Source organism: Colias philodice, chromosome 27, assembly GCF_061535455.1.
Source record: "Colias philodice isolate Cphi_HAF_F1 chromosome 27, ilColPhil1 Martin Lab GWU primary, whole genome shotgun sequence".
NCBI lineage: Eukaryota > Metazoa > Arthropoda > Insecta > Lepidoptera > Pieridae > Colias > Colias philodice.
The window spans coordinates 3,661,103-3,681,344 of NC_143112.1; the positions used below are offsets into that span (position 1 = coordinate 3,661,103).

The following is a 20,242-nucleotide window of genomic DNA, read 5'->3' on the forward strand; positions in this document are numbered from 1 at the left end:
TATTTTAAAGCTGAAGAAGTTTGTTTGTTTGAACGCACTTATCTCAGGAAGTACTGGTCCGATTTGAAAAATTATTTCGGTGTTAGGTAGCCTATATCGAGAAAGGCTATCATCTCGCTAATGAGCGGATCAATGCGGGTAAAAGCGTGGGTAAAGCTAATAAAAGATATTTATGTAATTAAGGTATTTTTTATTGCAATGTATATAACTACTTTGTATTTTTTTTTTGTAATTCAACTAAATATTTACGACAGTCGACACCTGAATCAATGCATGTAAAATATAAATAAACAACAAACAAAACAAGAGACAGATTGTAATACTATGATTACATTGTATGATTAAAATAATCAGTTAAAAGAAAGACTTAAAAAAATGTCCAATGTCATAGACAATACTATCTTTATTTTGAATCTGTATCGTGTTTACTAAATATTATAATTTAAAATGGATGTTAATTTTTGTAAGATATTATCTTATACTTAAGCGCGTGTATTACTCTTATGAAAATCTAAACTCAAGTTAATAATTCATAAGTGAAGCTGAGTAAGAAATATTTATGGTTTAAGTTATAACTGAAGAGCGTACAGTACTTGACAATAGAATTTTAAGTTATACCTACTGTTAAGTATGACAATTTATTAATTTTATAATAATTATTATTTTAGATATACAATTATACTACCTATATTTCGCCTTCAGGAAAGCATCTAAAAAAAACTACTATACCTACTACTTATCCATTCGCATTTCATATCTATACTAATATTATAAAGCTGAAGAGTTCGTTTGTTTGAACGCGCTAATCTCAGGAACTATTGGTCCGATTTGAAAAATCTTTCGGTGTTAGATAGTTATCAAAGAAGGTCATTATCATCACGCTGAGACAAACAGGAGCGGAGAAATGCAGGTGAAACCACGCAGCTCAGCTAGTAAGTATATATTAGGTTTGTAAGGATCTAATTTGTAAAAAATGTTGTGTGGTTTTATGAAACCACGGTAAACTGTTCGAACGGTTCCGAACACTGCTTTGTGTAGCGCATGTCGCGTGACGGTCGGCAGCCGCGATACACGCGACATGCGCTACACAGACCAAAAAGTTTGAGACGATGTAATAAAAGTTTCACTTTAATAAATTAAGTGCCGATTATAATAATTATTTTAAGTAGAAAAATATATTTTTTTATCTATCTACCATACGATTGTAGAACAAGCTTAACCCTTAATTTGGCACGGATAAAAATATTCAAAATATATGAATTTGACAATTTTGTGGTTTCAGGAGTATGTCATAAAGTTCTCGAAAAATGAAAAAAAAAATCTACCATTGCCCACTGCTGGGAAAACTGGTGTCCGTCACAGCGGACACTGCCAAATTACGGAAAATAAAAACCACAGTTCATTTTATTTTTATTACTAAAGAAAAATACAGAAATGAACATTTTAGAACTATTTGATACCGAAGTACAGTTTATTTTATATGGAAATGAAAAAAAAAACAATTCACGTTTATTTTGTATGAAAATTAAAAAATAAGTCTAAATTCTTCTTCTGTTAGTTGAATTGACTTGCCGGTTTTTTGAACTGAATATAAGTTTGTCTGCTCTACGAAACTAGTAAAAATATCTTGAGAAAAAAAGGTGAAAGAAACTCAAAGGTGAATCATCTTCTGGCATGTCTATGTAATCATCCTCCTCACCTTCTTCTATTGTCGCTTGGTGACGGAATTGAGTTACTTTCCAATAATTGTAAGTCAGCTGAAAGTTGTTTTTTTTTTTGGTCTTTTGGCTTTGACTGTGGGTGGTTTCTTAGTACTTATTTTTCGGGGTGCTAATCCAGAAGCTATTGTTGTTATAGGCGTTGCAGGCAATCTAGGAATAGCAGATAGAGATAGAACATTTTCAAAAAAAGACTCGCCAATTTACGCACGAAAGACTCTGGTCATCAGCAGGTCTATCAGAATCTTCGGAGTGTAATTCTTCATCATCGGATGTATCTATCGTTACGTTAGCAAGGGAATATGGTGCAGGAGAAAACAAGGGGAGGAAGAATTTGTACTTGCATCATGCAATTCAGTTTCCGAATCTGATATTTCGCTAGCATCGGAAGGTGCATGTTCATTCGGCACTAAAGCAATAATTTTACTTGCGCGGTTAGGCTGTTGGCAAAGAAAAAAAATCCAAACTCAGAACCATAACCAAACCAGCAGAAGCACCCACATTTTGGCGGTGTCCGCCGCAGCGGACATAGTAATAAAGTGGTACTTTTCTATACAATTAGCAACGTCCGCTGTGACGGACAAAACATTTTGGTTACAAATAAACACCATAAAAATGTAATAAAGTGTGTATGTTTTTGTAAATAATGATTGAAATGTTTATTATCTAATAAATAAATATATAATTCAATTCATTTTTCCACAAAAAATAAGAAAAATAGGTATAAATACCTTGAGCAAAACAGGTGGCTGCATTTTCGCAGACATTTTACGTCCCAACTGACATATGCAATGTTGTCACAATCATTACTTAATTTTTTACTATTTGTTTATGGTATAAATAAACATTTAATCGATTAGAAATCGATGAACATGAAATAAAAACTTGGCAGGATTTATTTTAAACAAGTGTCCGTCACACCGGACTATACCAAATTAAGGGTTAATGCGTATATTGGGATAATGGAATCATATCAAAGGCTTTTTTATTTAGTTAGTAACCTTTCTAATTACTTGCATTAGAAAGGTTATTCACAAAACGTCAGTTTTTCAGAGAATTTTTTATAATTGTAAGTACTTATGGATGATATATTTCTAGAAAGAAACAAACACGTAGAAGACAAAATTATTTCTCGACTAGATTTCCGCCCGCGGCCTCGCCCGCGTTTTCAAAGGAAAACCCGCATAGTTCCCGTTCCCGTGGGATTTCCGGGATAAAACCTATCCTATGTGTTAATCCAAGTTACCCTCTATATGTGTGCTAAATTTCATTGTAATCGGTTCAGTAGTTTTTACGCGAAAGAGTAACAAACATCCATACATCCATACAAACTTTCGCCTTTATAATAGTATTAAGATTCGTCAACTTATACCATACGTAAAATAACAACTGCATACCATAGAAGCAGGTGATCTCCCAGAGATTTATATGGAGCGCGTCGGCGTCCCATTAAATTTAGAATAAATAAGATCCCAGCTTTGTCTTGTCGGATTAAATTTTATCGTGTGCAGTGAATTATAATAACAAAGTTGTCTATAGGTTATACAGAGATTGTATTGTCTACATTTTCGAACTATGTGAAATCCATTGTCACTTATTTTTGTGAATAGGACGATATTTTTGTCGTTGTAAGCCATTGTAGTATTTTTAATTTCGCATCATATTAAACATGTTTAAAAATAGATTTAGATAATAACAAATGTAAGGGAGAAAATGTCTAATAAATATACATAAATATCTATATACATACATATTATAATAATATGATCAGAGGGGGCTAAACATAAGAAAGGAAAACTATTTTTAAGTTGGGAAAAACTGGAAAGTAGAAAGAATCTAAGGAAACAAGCACAGGCGAAAAACTAGTACTGAAACAGCCTGTATACTTTAGAAAACGATTATATTCGTTTAACATAATTTTTTCACACCCACGAATAAAAATAGACAAACAACGAATTATCTTCCATCACCACCAAACCCGCGGGCAAATTATTATACAAACACAATTATTAAAAAACAACTACAAACATACAAGATTGAACAATTTCAATCACGATATATACCGAAAGCAGGTGGAACGGATGTATACCGTTTCAACTATACAGGATGTTCAAGAATCGTGATTGCTCCAAAACCGGTTTTAAGTGCATATTAATAAGTTCACTTATCGTAATAACTTTCCGATTTAAACGCGTGTAATTGATTTCATGTTTAAATATCGATTAATGAGGTTCACATTTGTTTAATTTACATGTTTCTTTCTTGGTTCTTTTTTATCTGACACAAAATCTTTCTAATTTTAGTCTTCCAATGGAAGGCTATAAATGATATTTATCGACGAAATTTAATACTTACATAGTCCGTTCGTCTGTAATTAGGTATAATTAGTAATTCGAAGCTTCGAGATCAAAGAATACAATTTTATTATTGCATATAACTGTTATTTATTATTGGTTTAAATAATAACCATTTTGTATCTTTGTACTTATTACAAAACATTCCGATATATTGAAACCAAATCCAGAATTTTCTTAACATTAAAAATATAGTAAAACGGTTGTTAAAAAAATCAACTATAACATTATAAAACTATTTTTCAGAGCATGCTGTATACAGATTAATGCGTCGCTGATAATAATTGATAAGGTCGTCTCTCTCGCACCGCAGTTGATTGACCCGATAGAAAAAGTTCCCACAACACATTGACCATTTTAACGTGACCCCTCTACGCCTTACACTTATATCTACAGCGAGGTCTTACCAATAAGTCGCTGTCACATACGACAAAATAAAATAACTTCGATCCCCATAGATCAGCTATGAGATAATAGGTCTACTTCTTTTGGTTGGAGATTATCAACCAATTTGTCTGGACCTACAATTTAGTAGAAAATATATGGACTGATAGCTCTATAGGAATTCAAAATTTAGCGGATGAAGCGACCAGTTTTTATGTCCACTATGTTGTAATTAGTACTAGTTTATAAGGCGTCCATATTTGGATGATATTTTTAAATTCCGTAATACATTCGCACGGTTTTAAATAATTTAAATTGTATAAATTCTTAAATAGTATGCAGTTATAAAAACGTAGCCATCTGGTCGCAGAGTTGTTTTGTTTTATCCATTATAATTGCATTTTTGTATAATCTATTCTTGGTTTATATTTATCATCATTTTTACGCCTTTAAGTACATTTAATCCTATGGTAGAAACAAAAAACCTCTGAATTAAAATTTCTAACTCCACCTGTATTCCATGGACTCGCTTTCAGTGGCCGAATAAAATATAATACACGAGTATTGTTTAAGAAAGAAAGGTAATAAATAACTTATTCTTACTATCTTATAATCGATAAATTCATACACAACCATTATCAATTTTTAAAGAATAGAAAAAAATCGATTACGATTTACGAGACGGGATTCGAACCCGCGTCTTCTGCCTTACCGGGACGAAGCCTGACTACTCGGCCATTCGTCACCCCATCAAAATTCGTTGCCTAGTTTAAAGTTATAAGCATAGGGACGGAAAAAAGGACTTTATACTGCTACGTAGTGATTTTTTTTTTTTTAATAATTATAAAGCAATTCAATGCTATAAAACTAAAATATCAATTCAACAACCAATATCTACAAACGATCCACTGCATGTCTGCATATCAATACTTCTAGCTAATTCATACACAAAAACCGGCCAAGTGCGAGTCGGGCTCGCGCACAAAGGGTTCCGTAGCAGCAAATATAATAAATTACAGTTAAATCAACCTATCTCAAAAACTATAAGAGATACTTTGATCAAACCAAAAATCGTTGAAAGAGTTAATTAGCATGCATCACCTCTATTTTTTTTAGAATTTTATACCCCGTAGTTATAAAAATAGAGGGGGGGGGACATACTTTTTACGACTTTGAGAGCTGATATCTCAAAAACCGTTCACTTTAAGAAAAATGTTTTTTAGAAAACTTTATATCATTTTAAAAGACCTTTCCATTGATACCCCACACGGGTATGTACATCGAAAAAAAAAATTTCATCCCTCAGTTACATGTATGGGGGGCCCCACCCCCAATTCTTTTTTTTACTATTTAGTGTCATATTTTTGTAGCGGTTCATACAACACATATTCCCATCAAATTTCATCACTGTAGTACTTATAGTTTCCGAGTAAATCGGCTGTGACAGACGGACAGACGGACAGACGGACAGACGGACATGACGAAACTATAAGGGTTCCGTTTTTGCCATTTTGGCTACGGAACCCTAAAAAGGCCTTTAAAACCCAAATCACTTTAAAACCCTTAACTAAATATAATTCCTGTCCCCTGAATGTACGATTGCGTGTACACCAAGCCAATCATACAACCATTATCATCATTACCAATACTTATTGCAACTTTCCCACAAGTCGACTTGTAGCAAATTTGTTTTAACTGGTTTTAAACCGTTTACAATTGCTACCGGGTACGTTTCAATGGAGCTTCAAGCCTTCAACAGTTATATGTACCTATGTAGTAAGAATTAATACTGTATATTGTATGAATGAGTTTTTTACATTTCTGAAAAGAAAGTTGCAAATAATTAAACTACTTCTATTACACATGCAACTAAAACAACAACATAATATTTAAACTTATTGAGATAGTTTCTGTAATTCAGTTTTTTTTTATTTTACCACAAAAAACATTATTACATCTGATGCAGTCGGATATCATAATTATTACGTAGGTACCAATCTTCACACATTCACACGTCATTAAAGTTGATTCTTATTACTAATAAACTAATAAATAATTCAATCACGTTTATAACGTAGTTAGTGTTCACTAGCTCACGTTTAGGTGGGTATGTGTGTGTGCGTAGAATATTTGTTTACGTGTGTGCCTTGAAAAAGATTTTTCACTGTAATATAAATTATTTATGCATTGTTATTATGGTTACAAATGTTTCTGAGAGAAGCCATACCGACTGTAAAGTATAAAGTAACACAAAAAATAATTAATGTGTGCAAATTAATTATTCTATTATGTATATGATTTATTAATTATAATATTACTTATCCCGTTATTTTACTTTATGATGCGCGTTAACACGGGCAGATTAAGATTAAATTCGTTAAATTCCCAGTTTGCCAGTCATTTCAACTTTGATTCGAATTCACGGAAAACCAATAACACAAAACTAATGGCAACTCTAACGAGTCAAATCCGAAATCTCAAATTCAACCCTCAAATTTCCAGGAAAATCCAAAACTTCCTTATTTAACACTAGCTGTGTCCCGCGGTTTCACCCGCATTGCTCTGCTCCTGTTGGTCTTAGGGTGATGATAGCCTATAACCTTCCTAGATAAATGGGCTATCTAACACCGAAAGAATTTTTCAAATCAGACCAGTAGTTCCTGAGATTAGCGCGTTCAAACAAACTCTTCAGCTTTATAATATTATAATTAATATAAGTATACCTATATGAGTATCACCACCATAATTTATCAAGAAAACGAATGTAAGTGTACCAAATTGACTGCTTGAAATAATTCTGGCTAATTGCGGATTGTTAACCTATAAATTACTGCCAGCGAAACTTGTAATTGCTGAGACGTACAAGAGCATAATTGGCTTAAAATAAAAAGTAATCGTACATACAGGTGCAGGGGAAAATTCTCACGCTGTAGTTTTACGTGTCACCCGCCTTTAGGCATCTGGTTAATAGCTTTAAACTGATTTATGAAAGGGTAAAATCCCGTCATAGTGTGGGTCATTTTATGAGTATTATATCATCATTCATCAGCCCATATTTATTCTTATTATAACACGAGTTTCCTATAAGGGTGCAGAATATAATCCACCACGCTGGCCAATTGCGGGTAGGCAGATGTCACATGTCGTCGAACTTTGATTCTTCCACAAAATGAGTCATCGTTTCATGTTATTGATCGATTATCTTTACAGTTATTCTTGCTTGTTTCAACGCAATGTATGCCAATCTTTTCGCATTAAAATAATCCTATAAAAACTATACTGTTAGAATTGTTTATTTGAAAACAGTTCCATAAATTTTAGGAACCCTATAGCCAAAGATAGCTCACGATATTGAAAGTGACTCAAGCAACGTTCCTCCGAAATGATATTACATTCCTATTAATAAACAGAATCTCATAAAGCAAATAACAAAATTGCTTCCTTATCCACACCAACAATATCCCCAATACAACGACGTCTCAAATTAAACAGCACTTAACACGAAAGACGGGAAAAGCACGCAACAAGTGAATATAAGAGATTCAATCACATCACAGAAATCCCGGTATCGACATAATCGAGCGTCTGAATCCCCGGCTATTCGGAGTAAGCTGTAGGCTCTGTGCTCACTGGCCGACTATTGAGTGCCAGTTTTGTTATAGATGTTCTGAAGGCCAACTATACTTTACGTGAAGTTTTTATAGGAAAGTAATCTTTGCTGTAGGCTCTGTGCTGACTGGTCAACTATTGAGTGCCAGTTTTGTTATAGATGTTCAGACATCTGAATGCAGACAATCTTTTATAGGAAGTTTTTTTATGAAAACTAATATTATCCCCAGCTATTCGCACTATAAGATGTAGGCTCGGTACTGAGTAGCAGACTATTACCTAAGTTATATCCTATTACATAGAATAAATATTCGGAATGCAGATCTTTGACATGAAGTTTTGTAAATAATAGTTGTATTTTCACTAGTTATTGCCGCTTTAAAGCTTTGAACTGACGATAGTTCATGATTCATGAAGTAGGCAATCTTTTATCAGCTAACATGGTATCAAATAATAAATAGACTACTAATTATGAGCCTATAATTTTAATTCAGACTGTAGGTAATCTAACTCTGTGCTAAACACAAAAATCCGTTTGAAGTAGACTACTTACCTACTTCGTCTTTATAGCGTCTCAGACTACAATTTTTTCTGTGCCAAATTTATCAAATAAACTCAAACTCAAACTCAAACATTTATTTATTCAATTAGACTTCTTTGAGAAGCACTTTTTAAACGTCAATACATATTTTTAAAATTTACCACCGATTCGGAAAGCAGTATCAAAGCTTAGCAGATCAAGCTTAGCAATAACCAATCGAAAGCTTTTGCGTGAAAACGAAGCAACCAGCAACCCACTATCCCAAATTTTTCGCTTATAATACTTTTGTGAGAGCAAGGAAGTAGAATAAACAAATGATCTCAAATCGCAACATCACTACGTGGCCTAATAAAGAACATTTTCATTGTTCCAACCGCAAAGCTCCAGGAAGTCCACGGATCATAAACAGTTAGTGCTGTGGTCGAATACTTGTGCTCGTATGTTATGGATATTTCTACAATTACAATATGAATGTTACTTGGCCGGTTTTACAAATCATTTGAATATGATGGAAGATATTATGTATTTGAACATAGAATTACATATTAAAGTAATTTTATTATTTTTCCAAGCAAAGTATTGTTAATAGAGCTTAATAAAAGATAGAAACCGTTCTTATTGAAAAAATAACATTGAATAATAACATTCTAGCAGTTGAAAGTCTAGATAATTACACAGTACTATTTAAATAATATAATGAGCTTGCTTGTATTGAATATTTTACAATACGTTCTGGCTTCCGAGAATCTGTTGAGATTTTATCCTAGAAATAGTAAAATAATAACTATATTTAAATATTACTTAGAAGAAAACATTCTATAACAAACCTAAAATATTTATTCACACAAAAGAGCTCAAGCAAAAACCTATATAAAAATACTTTTCTTACTAAACCTTACGTGGAAATAAAGCAACAACTATATAATTAAACGTACGAATAAATCCTGCAATCACCATTGTACTAAACAAGATTAGTGTGCACACATCTTTATCCATTAGGGTCGTGTGTGACAATACGTGCTGTGTGTATAATGCCTTATAGTGTAGGAGCTGGATCTGTATTCGTCTTACGGGCTCTAAGAACGAGAAAAAAAATTGAGAATGTATTTAGCAGAACGTAGTTTTTGAAATATAGGGGGTTGTAAATTTGATAAAATAATTAAATAATTCAAATTTCACTACAAGTGTTAAAACATAATAAACTTTAATAACAATGAATTTCAACAATGGATTTCTGGTTGACCCCGCACAGGTTTTTCCTAGTGGGTTAACCAGGGATTTACTACAATTTATATGAGTTGTAAAAATTGTGAAACAAATAAATAAATTTGAAATTTGAAATTTGAAATTTGATTTAATGAAATATTCAGTATATCGCATTTATAAGTATCTTATCTCTAAATATATGTATACCTATGTACGTATATAATTTAGTAACGCCCAGTTGAATATATAATTAAGACAAATATTAATTGCATGTACATTAAAATTTTAAGCAGCTTTAATGTTATTCAAAAAATCAAATAACATGGAGAAGAAAAAAAGATGAAAAAGCTCAGCGGTCTATCTTCTAGACTTTGCAATTTATTTTCTAGCTATAAAATTTCGTAAGTAGAAGAATATTGCTTTGCTCGCATTCGTTCTGTGAGCATTTTTATCTATTAGTCTTAAATCACGGTACGTGCGCCGTCTATCAAATACCTGGTGTAGTCAAAGAGTTAGAAAAGTTTTAAGATAAGATATTTTTTACGAAGAAATAACATAGGTATTAGTTTTAATTAAAGGCTAAATATATTGAGGAATTAAGTTTAACAATAAATGCTCATAATAATTATTGTACAATAATTACGATACCACTAGAATTTTTTAAAATTTGGTGGCCTTATTAAAAAATGATATCGGTGCCCGGTGGTAAATGTTCAAAATGTTATGACGACTCAAAAGTGCTTCTAATAGTATATAATAGTATTCAATATAATATTACATTTGACGTCCCCCCATAACTAATTGAATAAATAAGTGTTTGAGTTTGTATCACTCCATTTCCCATTTTCAATTTTGCTTTAGAATTAATCTTACTTCAAAATATAACGTATTTAAAATGTTTCGCTGTATACTACAAATATTTATTCCCTGTACAAAAACATAAAATTAAGGAGAACTTTAAAGCCCCACAGAACCAATACACCGATAGAAGAATCCAATCCACGCAATTAGAGGAACAAATAAATCCTGCAATCAACGCTTCCATTAAACGAGGTTAGCGCACATCCCTAACCATTACCGTCTTATGTCACGACGTGCCATGTCTGAAATGCCTTAATAGTGCAGGAGCTGGCAGCGTATTGATCGAATTAGGCATAGGGGACGTAAAGCAAGGAGATAGAAAACGAAAATCACTGATATTCTTGTTTTTGTTGAAGTATTTGTTATGAGTTTAGAATTTCAGTGCCGAAACCACGCTGTGTAAGAGCTCGATATATTATCTCTTTAAGTAATATTGTCAACATATTACATTTTAAGACCTCTCATTAATTAAAAATCAGTATAGTAAATCTTCAAACAAGTTGGCGCGAATTCGTTTATTTCTAATTCATTTATTTAACAATCTAGACTTCAAAAACATGTTTTACAGTGAACAAGAAAATATTGGAATAAATTACTTATTTCTTAGGTACTTAATACTTGCAATAGTTTTAATGAAGTCTCTGGTTGCATCAAACTTACTATGCGATTAATGCACTACGTCAAGTTTCTTGAAATTAATATATATTGTATGCTAACTATTTCGTATCACATTTCCAACTAAAGGCATAGATTAGCAAGGAAACAATTAAAAGTTTTCAAGTGAATCAAGTTTGTGCAATAAATGTTACTATTAATTAAATAAATATTACTTGTGCAATAAATAATTTTAATAATTTATTTATTGCACAAGGCCTAACGCTACTTCTGCTAGAAGCGGTTGCTAATCGTAAAAAAAAGGTTTATCATCAATTCGGAAAGTAGTTTCGAAAAACGACGCAACTGAAAAATCATTTAGTCATCAAATAATCAATTAAAACACTCAAAATTTTAAACAGCCAGCTCTTAAACTACAATCCTTGCCACAGGAAGGGGCAATCGACATTCTATTCGTGATAAAACGCTCTGTGGTCGTTAGAGGAAATAGCAAATTTGATAAGCATCAGAGAATTTTTCCAAGCGTTTCAATAATTTGCTTCCCTGCGACCTGCGTATTTGTTCATTTGAATTCAGTAAATGCATTAGCCGTATGAGGAATCTTATTCATTTGTGTGTCTCTTTATTAATGTATTCTTTTGTTTTTATAGATTTGTATGTGTGGAAATGGATAATGTACATTGTACCGTATTATGCTGACGTTAAGCTTGGTCATTTAGAAAACCTTTAATGGGATATATTTGTATTGCTAAAATGGGCGAGATTCTATTACTTAGTATTATTTTATTTACATAGAAGGGTTTTAATAGTGTTGTAACGAAAGACAGCCTGGTGGAATTGCTTACGCTTTCTCAGGATAAATAGGCAAATAAAATTAAAATTCCTTCTAAAATAAATATTAAAAAAAAATTACTCTTTTACTGCTAAAACAAAATTAAGTACTTTCAATCATATATTTCATTGATTCGATCATATTTTACTTTCGACCATATTCCATAATGCAACATAATTATTAACACCAAAACATCAAATCCACAACCAGCTCCTACACTATAATAATACGTAGAAAATCAACCACCTGGCGTGTATCAATTTTCACATGTAATCAAAACATAGGTACAGCTGCGAATGCACCGTATTTATGTTTATATTTAGTTCGTGTCATATCAAATGCATTATTCTTATTACTGTTGATCGAAAACAATAACTTACAGACAGAAAATTGATCATTAATAATCTTCTTATATATAAAAATCTTATACATAAAAATGAATCGCAAAATGTGTTGGTAAGCGCATAACTCGAGAACGGCTGAACCGATTTCGATAATTCTTTTTTTATTATATTCCTTGAAGTATGAGGATGGTTTTTATGTAGAGAAAACGTAAATATGTACCACGGGTGAAGCCGGGGCGGGGCGAAGCCGGGGCGGGCGAATAATTATAAATTAAAAGAATGTGAGAATGGCTGCCTTACTTCAAAATGAACTAATCAGGTATATTTTAAAGGCTTTCGTACAATAGTTATAACGCTAGAAATGTGCACAATATTTTACACCAATACATAAATTTATTTAAGTATACCAAATAATTTGTATACGTACATTACTGTTATACAATAAAGCTTCATCACTACATAGTATAAAACAAAGTCGCTTTCTCTGTCCCTATATCCCTATGTCCCTTTGTATGCTTAAATCTTTGAAACTACGCAACGGATTTTGATGCGGTTTTTTTTAATAGATAGAGTGATTCAAGAGGAAGGTTTATATGTATAATAACATCCATTAAATAGTGGAGAAGTACTGTTATTTTTGAGGTTTCTAATGTAATGTCCTAAATAACTACAATTTTTCCGCTTACAATGCAAACGCAGGCTGAACCCTACGAGTTTTATCAAAATAATATACTAAGTATTGTACACATTGAAAAGGTCTACAGAAAAGTCCGTGATGGTATATGTCTATCTCTTATGATTAACCCACAATAATTTTTTTTGTCATTTACTTTTTACGACAAATAATCTCTATTTTTCGAAGCGATTTTAACCAATACAGCATTAATCCTTAATCAATTAAATACCTTGAATACATTGTTCATTGAATATAGATCTATATGGCCCTTTACACCGTATGATTTAAGTGAATATTTTCGAAGATATTATAGATTTAAAAATTGCGGGACGTAGCGTTTGCGGCGGTACCGGCCGGCCGCCATTGCACCCGTGCGAAGCCGGGGCGGGTCGCTAGTTATAAATAAATCAAACCAGAAGCCGAAATATCATTAACCCAAAATCGCTGTCATATCATCAATTTTACCCTCTCATCACTTCAAAACAAAAAATACCTTTAAAAAGCCCTTCTTCGAACTCAATCATTTCAGTCCAATTTTATACTATTCTTTGTACGAAATGGGAAATAAATTCATAGAAACCATAATGACTTTAATAGACAAAAACCACAGGTAATACCGACCCGTCGACTACTAGTTTAGGGTTCCGTGACAAAATTGTTATTTTATTAAGCTATTGCATAGCTTCTATCGCGGACCTTGAGCGAGGGGACCGAATCGAGAAATTCCGTAACGAAAAACCTCACGCTCCCCACTCCGACGGACTCGGAGGTGTGGCTTGAAGGCATGCTATATGCAATAGCTTTACCGCGGCAGTCCCCGAGTGCCACACGTCTTTTTTACATAATATTTAATTTTATATGTAAAGACTGTTCTTCAATACAATATGCTGTTAATTATTATGTATTAATAACAAAGGATATCTATTAGTTATTTATAAGATTAAAATATATTTGCTCGAATCGTCCCTATATTTATAGAAAAATGAAATCCTTTTAAAAATAACACCATTCTTCTTTTACAGCTTAGTATGAACGTCTTTATCATGAAATATAAATAATATAGCTTCAGTTTTCTAGAAAAATAATATAATACAAAGGCAGACTATAAAAACAGTTTGTACTTTTCCAACAATAAAAAATGTATCTCCTTTGATATTATTTCTTATGTTATTTATTCCTTTAGGCATTTAACACTTCCAACAAAAGCAATATTTATTATTTTTTGCTTTTAGCCTTTGTGAGACTTGAGACTTGAAAACATTATTATATTTATAGTTTACTCGTGTTCGCTTTTGATACCTGTAGATTTTTAGAACACAATGTTATATTCTATTATAATAAAACTAATATTTTCATTTGAACAATTTCAATAACAATAAGTATTACTTCCTAAAAAATAACGAAGTCTCTTCTATTTTTAATGGTTTTAATTTCTTTGTTATATTACTATTTTTATTAATTACATCGATGTTTGAATAATAAACAAAATATAGAGCCCCATATTCAATCAATGACACTATAAATTGTGAATGATTGTTAACTTTTACGATACGGAACCCAACCCTCCAAGCCGACATGGTCTTCGTTAATCTGATTTCAATAGATAAACATCGAACCATGGATCGGTCCGTTTTAACTTTTTTACAGAAATCCCATCAAAGATGTAACAATGTACAGATAAAGCGTCTGGTCATTAAATTCTTTAAAAATGTAACATACAGTACAGATTTCGAGATAAACGTACAAGTTATTTTTCGTTTACATGTCAATTTATTTTTATCTTGCTTCTGTTTTAACATTTTTAAAAACTTCTGAACTTTCAATTGAAATTTATAGAAGGTATTGTCGAAATCGAACAACTAAATTTCTATTTCAAAATCCATTTTATTGAGTGCAATATTGTATATGTGGTTAGTATTATGTGCTGTATTAATTTATTTAAAAAAAATGAAGAAAAGAATCCTACATAGCACATATTTTACCTACTCAAAAACATACATTAGATAAAAATGATATTTATTATATTTTAATATGTATAGGCACTTCATATATATTTGCAATATGCGCGAACAATTTATCATTTCAACACGAGGCAATTCCATACTTTCAGAAATAGACTTCTGAAAATAAACGGTCGCCATGACGACGGATTACAACAGTGTTCCCTCGAGAAGTGCATTTCGAATTGTCCTTGTTTCCTTCGACATTTACTTCAAATTCAAGCATTTCTTTTATATAAATTGTTGTTGGAAATAAGTGCGGGATTTTAAAGGTGCAATCTTTTTAGTTTTCTGGTCGTAGACTCTATTGTTTGCTGTAGCTTCGTACGACATTTGAAAAATCACGAAACATTAGAAAATATAATGTTAAAATTATCTATTAAGAAAAAAATTGATGCATCGTTTTACAAAATAATTTATTTTGAATCACATGTAGATAAGAAATCTGTGAACCAAAATATAATTTAAAAAATCTGTTATCCAATTTCGGTATCCATTCAACATTTTCTAATCTTAAAAAAATCTCCTAATGATTCCCATCTCAATACAAAACACAAGGGATACATTTAAACAAAACAAAAAATAATTAAATTGTACCTTCTCGTATATACGACCTTGTCAAAATTCACGCACCTGCTTTTAAAAAGGCTTTTTTTTCTTAAAACCCGTTCCGATCCCAAAGCCATGGGAATACTTTTTTATTCAAAACAGGTGCTACTGATTGAACCTTTTTTAATGCACCTCTTTCGTTGGTTTTAGAAAAAAGTATGGCGTGATAAATTCATTGAATCTGTTGTTGAAATAAAACTAGGATCACTGACTTTCTGGTGGAAGAAAAAGCGTTAGCACTTATTCTGATAATAATTAATAATTAAACTTTTAATCATAGTTAGGTACTATTTTCTGAAGAATTCGTAGCAGACCTAAAGACAGAATATATTATAATTTATAATATAATAATGAGACATCTGTGTATAATAATATATGAGACCATTTCTGAAATATGACCTATAATATTATATTCTCTTTTTTATTTACAAAGCAGCATCCAATTAAATGCATTAAATGAAATGAAAATAAGGTACCTATGCATATTTACCTAAATAATCTCGTAACAAATAATACAGTCGAATAAAAACCTCATTTTTGAAGTCGGTCTAAGTCACAAGCTCTAAGCAATATATATAAATGACTAGTGGTCCGCCCCGGCTTCGCCCGTGGTACATATTTCGCAATAAAAGGTAGCCTATGTCCTTTCTCGGGTATCAAAATATCTCCATACCAAATTTCATGCAAATTGGTTCAGTAGTTTACGCGTGATTGAGTAACAGACAGACAGACAGACAGAGTTACTTTCGCATTTATAATATTATAGTATGGATATACCTATATATACACCTATATACCTATATGAATAAGCCTATATTCAAGTGAAGCCACTTTTAAGCTAATTTAAAATAACAAATCTTGTTCAGACATTTTAGAATACATAATCACAATGTTTGATTTTGTGCCAAAGCTTTACTCAAATATAATTTACATTCTAATTAACACGAACAAACACGCACGCAATTATGTAATTTTATACAAAAATTCGTATTTGATTTAATATGAAAACCGTTTGATTAAAAATCTGTTTTAATACCTTCTTGGCATAGACTGTATTGACAACATCACCGGCTTTGATCACATGATCAAATAAAAAGCCTATATTCAATTATACTACTAAAACAATCACCTAATTAAATTTCAGATCAATCCATTAATTAATTTTTGTGTAATACACAACTTCGCTTCGCGGTTTCACCCGCGTTGCTCCGCTCATGCTGGTCTTAGCTGATATATGCCCTATACCAATAGACTTCCTCGATAAATTGGCTATCTAAAACCGAAATATTTTTTCAAATCGGACCAGTAGTTTCTAGGATTAGCGCGTTCAAACAAACTCTTTAGCTTTATAATATTAGTGTACCTAGATAACAGACGTACTAGGTACCTACATCACTGATCACATGCACGCATCTTTGGATTGTTCATAAATTATTGTTTATATATATAAAAATGAATCCCAAAATGTGTTGGTAAGCGCATAACTCGAGAACGGCTGAACCGATTTCGTTAATTCTTTTTTTATTATATTCCTTGAAGTACGAGGATGGTTTTTATGTAGAGAAAACGTAAGTACCACGGGCGAAGCCGGGGCGGACCGCGGACCGCTAGTCTATAATATAAAAATGAATCGCAAAATGTGTTGGTAAGCGCATAACTCGAGAACGGGTGGACCGATTTCGATAATTCTTTTTTTATTATATTCCTTGAAGTACGAGGATGGTTCTTATGTAGAGAAAACGTAAACATGTACCACGGGCGAAGCCGGGGCGGACTGCTAGTTGTTTATAAAAATGTAAAGCCGGGTATCCACTTAGGTTCGCCGTGGTTTGCGAACGCGCCCGCTCCGCAAACCAAACATAATGGATACGTCGTGATCGCGGAGCGCGACTGGAGCACGATCGGAGCACGGCGGAGCGCTCCGGAAGCGGTTTTTTGCGCGATCTCAAAGGGGAGCGCAGGTTGTTCGTGGACGCGAGCGTGTGTTTGTTAAGTTCGCGAACATGGAGTGGTCCGATGAAATGATGAATATATGCATTATTTCATTATTTCTTCTTCCCTTATTCATATTAGCTAGCCAAAATCGAGGAGGTTGTTTGTATTCCACCACAATATAATGTATCAAAATATAAGCTGCACTTCCTACTAATTTGGAGGCGGCATGTTTGCACCGACCGTCTATCGTGTGTCTACTGGAGACCGGAGCGCGGAATTTAGCGCTCCGACAGGAGCACTGATGTTGCAGCCTAAGTGTGTACACTGTACACGTTCACGTTCGCGGAGCACACAGTGTTCGCAATCCACGGCGAACCTAAGTGGATACCCGGCTTAATAGGCACCTAATGTATTTATGTTACTTAGATTAAGGCTATGACGTCATGAACTAGCGCAGAATAGATTAGGGGAATTGCATAGTATGTACCTACATAGGATTACATTTTTACCCGGTTCAACCCAGATAAAGCCGGGATGAATTGCTAGTCTAACATAATGAATTCGCCACATCTTTCTTAACTACGTTCGTTTCTATTTTTCTGTAAACAGTACGCGTTCTTTTCAATGAAAAAAGGCTTTATACCGAGTCTGAAAATACAACTGTATAATGCAAATCTAATTTCATTTTTCTTTGCGTGGTAGGTAGGTACTTGAACGAGCTACGAAAACTGAATTAATAATAGTGTAGTGTTTCCGTATGTTTGATTTCACACATAGACTTACTAATAATATTATAAATACGAAAGAATGTTTTGTCTTTTACATCGTAGTTAACTGAGCCATTTCTGCTATGATTTTTATGATAGTTAGTAGTCTAGAGCGAGACATAGGCTGCTTTTAACATTGCTTTCGGAATTTCCCTTGATAACACGGACAAAGCCGCGGGCCGTAGTTTATTATGTTTAAATAAAAATTGAACACGCTTTAATATTATAATATTATACCTAGTAACCGCGAACCTCGGTCATAGTAAGTCATTGGACGCTATCTCTACTAAAGTGTTCGAAATGTTCAGATTAAATTACCTTATAAATTAATTAACTACCTAGGTACTAATGCTGAAGAGTTTGTTTGCTTGAACGCGTTAATCTCAGGAACGACGGATCCGATTTGAAAAAAAAATTCAGTGTTAGATAGCCGATTTATCGAGTATGGCTAAGCTATTATATCATCACGCTAAGACCAATAGGAAAGGAGCAATGCGGGTAATACCGCGGGTTACAACTTACAACTAGTACTTTATTAAGGTTAAACTTTTAGAATCTAGACGTTTGTTACCACCATGACGCTGTGTGTTCCTTTTTTATGTCATGAAGAATGTATTAATTAAAGAAATAAAAGAAAACAGCCGATCAAGTTGGATACTACTTTTTCTATACTTGACGATCTAGTCTCGAACCCTATTCCATTTATAGTGTAGGTACAAACCACACCATGATAGTCTTATGTTCTGTTTTTTATCAATTCATTAAGATTAATAATTATTGACGTAGACCTAGGATAATAATAAATTGTAAACAATAAACATACCTGTATTTTTATTGTTTACAATTATCTCAGAATAACAACACCTAATATGTAATTACAATTCTAATATTTAACATCCAAGATAACGTTCATGACAATTTATAAATAATAACTAGGTAGGTACCTATAACAAAAATAAAGAGCTCGAAAAATAGGAAAATTCACTGAAATTTTTTGCTCGTAGCATGCATCTAATCAGTGTTTTGTTGTATTGAAGTTAACTGCATTGGTAGCTTGAAAAACACAAGTCTTGTATTCCAATTTTAATTAAATTTAAAAATACGACTGCAACAAAAAACTCACCATCACATAATATCCAATTCAAAAAACACAGTCACAAATCACTCAACTGAAAACTAAATACGAATGATCCTGGCTCCCGACTATTATTGAAATGTCAAGTTTTTTTTTTTTTTTCACCAAAGGCCAAACTCAAAACGCATACAAGTTCAAATGAATAGACGCGATTCGATATTCAAAAGTCATAGACAGCCACTAGACGCGGCGCCCGGGCGACTACTGTTTGTAAAAACAAATTCCCGCGCTTTCGTCAAAGAATACATAATGTATAGATATGACAAATGTCACGTGCAAGGTTAACGATGCATTTATATGGATACGGCAAGGAATAATCTGGAATCCTTACAGGTATGACGAATTTTGTTAGTTTAATTAGGGTAGGGCGAATGTTGTGTAAATCCATATAATGCTATGAAGTATTTTGTTGTATAGTGATGCAATTTGAGGTGTTTTCATTTGTTTATTCTGTTTTAAACTTATCATATAATTATGTAAAACTGATAACATTAAATTAAATATTTCTTTGAAGTTATTTTTCCTATTCCATTTATTTAAGTTATTATTTCCTAAGAAGATTTATGAAACCTTTGAAAAGGTGAAAAAGTTTTTAAAATATATTAATTAAAATATTAGTTATTACCTAATACAAAGTTAAGGATGTCGACAAGTAT

General features: G+C 32.5%; 1 protein-coding gene across 1 annotated transcript in view; it reads right to left on the minus strand.

Annotated features, from left to right (window-relative positions):
- Nucleotides 1-19,775, minus strand: part of LOC149476557 (irregular chiasm C-roughest protein-like) — an 87,713-nt gene extending 67,938 nt beyond the window's left edge. Inside the window, exon 1 of the mRNA XM_089711755.1 lies at nucleotides 19,575-19,775. The gene's annotated coding sequence lies outside the window, so the exon portion shown is untranslated. The remainder of the gene's footprint in view (nucleotides 1-19,574) is intronic.
- Between the last annotated feature and the right edge of the window lie 467 nt (nucleotides 19,776-20,242).